The sequence below is a fragment of the Penaeus monodon genome, chromosome 33, assembly GCF_015228065.2.
Source record: "Penaeus monodon isolate SGIC_2016 chromosome 33, NSTDA_Pmon_1, whole genome shotgun sequence".
In the NCBI taxonomy this organism is placed as follows: domain Eukaryota; kingdom Metazoa; phylum Arthropoda; class Malacostraca; order Decapoda; family Penaeidae; genus Penaeus; species Penaeus monodon.
Window position 1 is genome coordinate 29,175,760 of NC_051418.1, and position 261 is coordinate 29,176,020.

A 261-nucleotide genomic window follows, 5' to 3' on the forward strand; every position below is an offset into this window, starting at 1 on the left:
AAAAAAAACTGCCAACATTCTTCATTTCATCTTCTATTTGTGCTTAGAAAAGGTTTTTGATAATTGCAAGCCAAGCTGTAAATAAAACAACAGAGGGAGAGTAAGAAGACCCACAAACATGCTTAACCTATTAACCACCATTTTAAAAATTGGCTAGTGACCAATAATGGGGACTGCTGGTATGCATCTCCACTTTGTAACAGTTTGCACAGTACTTCAGACACATCATTAGGTACCTAATAGCTTAATGTTGTATTTCAT

At 35.2% G+C, this 261-nt stretch overlaps 1 protein-coding gene across 1 annotated transcript in view; it reads right to left on the bottom strand.

The window, feature by feature from the left end:
• Positions 1 to 261, bottom strand: part of LOC119594210 (nucleolin-like) — a gene marked incomplete at its 5' end in the record, with an annotated part of 42,003 nt that overhangs the window by 27,715 nt on the left and 14,027 nt on the right.